The sequence below is a fragment of the Theobroma cacao genome, chromosome 3, assembly GCF_053813885.1.
Source record: "Theobroma cacao isolate CCN51 chromosome 3, ASM5381388v1, whole genome shotgun sequence".
NCBI classification, from domain to species: domain Eukaryota; kingdom Viridiplantae; phylum Streptophyta; class Magnoliopsida; order Malvales; family Malvaceae; genus Theobroma; species Theobroma cacao.
Genome location: NC_142641.1, coordinates 16530870 through 16537011, shown reverse-complemented (window position 1 = coordinate 16537011; position 6142 = coordinate 16530870). Strand labels below are relative to the sequence as shown.

The 6142-nt window shown below is 32.1% G+C and overlaps 1 non-coding gene across 1 annotated transcript; it reads left to right on the top strand.

Moving 5' to 3' along the window:
* Nucleotides 1-386: 386 nt before the first annotated feature.
* On the top strand, nucleotides 387-493 carry LOC148763630 (small nucleolar RNA R71). The gene has a single exon (XR_016025609.1). It is a non-coding gene; the product is annotated as a small nucleolar RNA R71 (small nucleolar RNA).
* The last annotated feature ends 5649 nt before the right edge of the window (nucleotides 494-6142 follow it).

Below are 6142 nucleotides of genomic sequence, written 5' to 3'. Positions count from 1 at the left end.
AATTTCATATATATATATATATATATAATTATGAATGAAGTTTATAAGTTTTAATATTATAATTTGCAAAAAAAAAAGTGATAAAATTTTAGTCCATTGGTCCAAAATCAGACCAACCAAACTAATTCTATGTTTGGTCGGTTTGGTCTTCCTTTATATTCGGTCGATTTTGGTCGATTTTTCAAAAATGATTGGTCTATTTGGTTCTTAAGTATGGTGGACCAAACCATCCAACCCACCCATTTGCTCACCCTAAATCTTTTCCAATAAGTCATGCATCATCAATAGATTTTGCCATGAATTCTCCTCCAGTTGTAGTATAAATGGTGGTTTTAATCAAACCCATCAACCCATCAGAAAATGTATGTACCTACAACCACTTAAGAAACCCGTGGTGAGGACATCTTCTAAGTAAATCCTTGTACCTCTCTTAAGCCTCGTACAACAACTCTGAATCTAGTTGCATGAATGATGTAATGTCATTTCTCATCTTCGTTGTCCTAGCTGGTGGAAAGAACTTAGTTATTAACTTTTGAGCCAGATCATCCTAAGTAGTAATAGAACTAGTAAGTAGTGAAATCAACCAATTTTCTACCTTGTCTTGTAATGAAAAAGAAAAGAGTATTAGTCTAATTACATCATTAATGTCTCCATTATGCTTGAATGTATCACAGATCTATAAAAAAAAAGTGATATGGGTGTTCGAATCATCATTGGGTAGTCCTCCAAATTACACTAAAGTCTAAATCATCTTGATGATCATTGGCTTGATCTCAAAGCTATTAACTTGTATTGTAGGTCTTTGAATGCTAGAGTGAAGACCTTGCACAAGAGGTACAACATATTCCTTCAAAGATTTATTTTCTTCCCCTTGTTGTTCAACCATTGTTTTGATGTGATTTGGCAGTGTTGGCTTCTTTGGTCAATGTATGGTGTCCTTCTCATCAGGGCACCATGGCCTTAGCCTCCTCAAGGATATGGCCTTAACTCCTTCTTGCTACCTTCTCCAATTTCTACTACAATCCATCCACTTGCGATGCAATTTTCTACTTGCTCTTATTTGAACTGGCAAAATTATAAACATGAAAGTTGTAGCTCTATCTCTTAACTTTCCAATGGATTAAGAATCACATCAATTTGACTTCTAGATTGATAGTTATGCTCAAAATACTGCAACATGTACAAAAGAAGCACTAGCCATACTTCCACGGTTCATCACCAATGGGTGTCTTTTCATTTGAGAACCTTCAAAAGCAATATACTAAATCAGTAATAACTAAACTAAAAGAGCTTTAACATAAAATTAAATTGAAACAACTTAATTTAAAATAACTCAACATGATTTAAACTAAATTAAGAAAAATAATTAAAAACACCTAATTCTAAACATAAATCTCAAGAATTTAGCTAATTTAGTACTCAAAATGTAGCAAAATAACTCTATGTAATAAAGTTATCAAGAATCAATCTTTGCATTCTTGAGATATTGAATTTTCTTCATCCTAGATTTTTTAGAACTAATCTTTACTCCTCTAAAAGTCGATTCTTTTTGCAATTTGGGCATCAAATTCAAAAATTCAAAATTGCTTTTGCCTACTTCATCTTTGTCCATTCTCCAATCTTTTCTTCTTCAACAAGTTTTTGAGTTTTCACTTGCAACTGTAAACGAATCGATCACTTGATGCTTGAGAAGTCGACTTTTACTCTTCCAATGGCTTTTGTTTCTTCAAGAATTGATGTTTTCTTTTCTTGCAATTGATTCTTCTTGCTTGAGCTTGAGATTCAAAGTATTCAAAAGATATTTCCTTTCACAAAACAACTTCAAACAACAAGTTCAAATATCATTCAAGTAAGAAAACATTAAAGCACTTTTAAACCTTATTTGCTTATACTAATTTTATTAGTTGATATAAATTCCATAAAAAACTTTTATCTTTGCTTGTCTATTTTGACTTGATCACAATCAAACAAGGTGCAAAATTAAGTATTTACACACGCTCACCATCTTATCTTATCTTACATACAGTAATTCTAACATACATATCCCCTTCAAAGCTCAATATGTGGCATTGTCATTTTTGAGTTTTCAAGGGGCAAAGAGACTTGTAGTGCTCTCTCACAACAACCACTACTTTCGAAAAAAAAATAACAAATAACAATGACCTAAGCTCCCTTTTGGAAGATAATGAGTTGCAACAAATGTTGTTGATTTTTAACGCAAGTGCACATATCGTTAACAAGTAATATAGTAATGAATAGAGTCTCATTCCCACAGAGAATTGTTTTAATTCCTACTATTAACTACTAAAATTAACACACCCTAATTTTATTCAAACAACCAAATTTTAAAATTATTAAAAAGGAAAATTAAAACTACTAAACTGAAACTTCAATCAACTACCAGACCTAAGATTATGATGTCTCTCAATACTTCATCTGAATATTGTCTCTCTCTCTTAACTCAGTGTAATGGATCAAGTTTCTAACCTAGAGTCCTAAATTCGTTACAAGTCTCTGTCGAGTTTCTCATAAAAATACCTAAACCAATTAATTTACTATATGTCTTTGCAAATTAAATTGAAGAAAGATTCATTAAGTTCGTGCTCTAAATTTGGCTACATATGGGTTATAGGTGTATGTCTACCTTATATGCAAATCAAATCACCTAATCAACTAGATGCATTCGATCATACACTATTATATTCAAGGTGTCACGACCCAGAACCTCCCTTAGGCCCATGACAATCGCCGCGACGTCCCAATTGACACTCATTATCCAGAATGCCAACCGGAACCCCGCAAGGCTTACATATCAGTTTCTTTCCTTTCCTGTGAGCAATCATTGTTAAATATCGAGTTTTTAGAGAATATATACTATTTTAGATCAAAAACAATCAAAATAAAATTTTCGCCACACAGGGGTATTTTGGTCATTTTTTTCTCAAAAATTTCGAAACTGGCTAAAACGTAATATACAAGTACAAAACACATAATTCATATTCAAAATGAGTTTAAAGTCTAAAATCTTCATTTAAAATGAAATTACGGTTATTTGAATATAATAAGAAAATAAAAGAAATATTAAGGAAAATATTCTATTTTCTTATAAAACAATATTTATAGAGTTATACGTGAATAATTTTTATAGCGTAAAAGCTAAATAAATTTATACATACTGAAATACAGTAAACCAAAATATTTAATTTAATTTACAATAACAAGAGGGCCCCCGAATAAACAAAAGTAAAGAGGACTGTTAACCTACGGTTTGGAAAATGCAGATCCAATGGTAGTCCTCGATGAGATCAGCTATCTACAGTCTATACTGAACCTGAAATGGGTGGAAAGGAGTTGGGTGAGATTTTGCAATCCCAATGAGTAAACAGACATGATCATAAATATCTAAAGGCGAGTAAAATGGAGGCAAGTTTAAACAACAAATTTCAACCCATTTCATAATGTTTTCAATTTATTTCTTAAATCATAAAATATTTGTAATTTACCAAAACAATTGTTAAGGCTTATGTCTTTTATTAAAATAAGGCTCAAGCCAAAACTAATCCTCGGGGATACCTTGGCCGAGGCATCTAACTGAGTCCGCCAAGGGTGTTAAAATATTCACACGTGAAACACATTTTTATTTTTAAAAACCAGTCGTTCCTTGGCGTTGGCCGAGTTACACATTCACGTGGGGGTTCGACGTGAAGTGAGCTCTAATACTACCCCAGGAGTTACCCTCCTCGCCTCTACAACCGGAGTAACTATATAACTGGGTTTACCGTGCCCCTCTAATAGGCAGTCCACAAAAACCCGTCACTGCAGTGACTAACCCAGCAATTTTAATAAAATTTCGACAGTATAACGTGGCTTTTATTTATTTATCCAGCCTGCATAGTAAAACAACTTACATAAATTTCCCAATGCATTCACAAAATATAGCCACATATACTCATTTCTCATAAGCCATTCCTAGGAAAATATATATTTTTCAAGTCAATTTGTAGCCTCCAATTACTCAATTTCATAATCAATACAATATATTTTTATTTGTCACATTTATTCCTAAAACATCAAAAATCTCGTTTTAATCTCATTCTCATTTCATAAAATACATAAAGGGCATTTAAAATAAACTCTAGATAATTTACAATAATAATAAGTTTACTCACCGTTTGTACAAACTAAAAGCTTTCTAAGCGCCCCGATCACTACTCGTCGAGTACGACTTCTTTGCCTTTTCCGGAAGGCTCTCCTCCTAGGCACATTACAAAAATTTACACAATTCATCACATTGATGCTAATTCACTATATAATTAACTTAAATCCTATACTAATGCATGGTATGAAATGCAATAGCCTAAAACGGCTTAAACGCGGTATTAACCTATTTTTGGCACTTTGCTCGATAAATTGCTAACGCGCTCCATTTTAGCTCTAAATCATCCCATTCTCTCTCCAACATTTCTAACCATTAAATATCAGCCAATAACCTTCTAAAAACAACAAAATCAGCTCACTCCCTTCCTTGGAAAATTCGGCTAAAAATGGGACATTAGGTCGGTTAATTTTCTACTTTGTTTTTCTATCACGTTTAATCTTTTTTCATCATTTTCTCTTCATTTTCCTTAGAATAAAATCAATTCATCATCATTGTACAGCATTGAGCATCCAACCAAGAGTGGGTATTGTGAAAATTTAATGATTTCTTGCCCAATTTAATTTCTAAACACATTTAACTAACTAAAACTATCAATTTAACTAAAAATCAAAACCTAAAAATTTCAATTTCTCTCCCCTAGAATTTCGTCCAGGCCTTGATATCACTTTTTGATCTCTCTCCTCAAGCATGCTAAATGGAAATAAAGGTATAGGAAAGGTAGAAATCAAGCTAAAATCGAAAAATCTTACCGTTAGACGCGTAAACGGGCGAAAAACGCGAATTTCCCTTTGAATTTTCTTGTTTCTCTTTGGTTTTTCTTTTTTTCTTCCTTTCCTCTCTATTTCCTCTCTTGTTCTTCCTTATGGCCGGCCAGCACTTAAAATTTGGGTTTAAATGGGCTGACTTTTCATTAAAATAATATTATATCATTAAAAAATGCCACATGTCACTTTCCCATTGGCCCATTTTTAAAATTTCATCCATTTGTTTCCAAATTTTCACCATACACTTGTCCCACATATCCATAGCTTAGATAAAATTCTCAGACTTGTCCAAAGTCTCGGTGGAGTAATTTTTTAAATTTACACTTTTGCCCCGTAAAAGTGAAAAATTACATTTTTACCCAAAAAACTGAAAAATTGCCCAAAGACATATTTTTCATCCCTTATACTCATAGCATTCTCCAATTTGTCAAATTTGATCTAAATTCTCTGAAAATCTCAAATTTTGTCCTTGGGTGGCAAAATTACGATTTTACCCCTACACTCTAAAAATCACCAGAATTAAACTTTTTCACTTCCTATCATTAAATAATACTCCAAATAGTTAATCTTGGTCAAAAATTTCACTCCATGATCAAATTATTATCTTAGGTGGAAAAATGACGATTTTGCCCTTGAATATCAAAATTTCTAATTTTACCCCAAATGAACCCTCGAACTCCGAACAATCATTTTTAGTCATTCCTGGACTATAAAATATTAAATTTCATGCTACAATTCCTATTTGAACTAGTTCGAGGTTAAATCAATTTAAGTGTACCGTTAGGTACAATATCGGGTTTCGTCTATTCTTAGGTGCTTTTCTAGCGTAATAACATGCTACTCAATGCATGTATGTCATGACATGTATTTATAGGGTCGGGTTTTACACAAGGTCTACCTAAATCTCCTCTATCAAGGTTTAACTTAAGTTTCCAATCCAATCTAATTGGTGATAAGGAAATTTGAAGCATTAAGAAAAGAATAAAATAAACAACTTAAATACATCAAATATAGGTAAAAGAGAGATAAATAAATCAAACTACATATTAAGTTCAATCATAATCTTAGATAAAAAGTTTAGTTCCCCATCAAGTCACACATCATCATTGAATAAAGTTCAAACATTAAAAACAAAACCAAGAAAATAAGCGAATAAAAAAAGATAGAAAAACTCAAGAATTGTATTCTTCATATCCAAATCTCCTTGAATCCTTCAAAT